Source organism: Etheostoma spectabile, chromosome 15 (assembly GCF_008692095.1).
Source record: "Etheostoma spectabile isolate EspeVRDwgs_2016 chromosome 15, UIUC_Espe_1.0, whole genome shotgun sequence".
Lineage (NCBI taxonomy): Eukaryota > Metazoa > Chordata > Actinopteri > Perciformes > Percidae > Etheostoma > Etheostoma spectabile.
In genome coordinates, this window is record NC_045747.1 from 20,074,592 (window position 1) to 20,074,798 (window position 207).

Here is a 207-nt window from a genome sequence, read left to right on the forward strand (position 1 = left end):
AGACACAATTCATACAGGTCAAATGACGGGACTGAAGAAGTGCAATGTTTCCAGATTCGGGGCTTGTACAGTCATTTACCTCTGGGACAGAAAAGACGAGATACGTGGCTAAATTTTGGTTGGTGCCATATATCAAAAAATAGCTCATCACAGAAGTCAAAAAATACGGTGCGTTTTGTAATTATGTTTGAGACACTGAACCAGAAA

At 39.6% G+C, this 207-nt stretch overlaps 1 protein-coding gene across 2 annotated transcripts in view; it reads left to right on the plus strand.

Moving 5' to 3' along the window:
* LOC116702950 (polycomb protein suz12-B) overlaps positions 1-207 on the plus strand; it is a 66,415-nt gene that overhangs the window by 60,437 nt on the left and 5,771 nt on the right. The gene's annotated exons all lie outside the window — the stretch shown is intronic.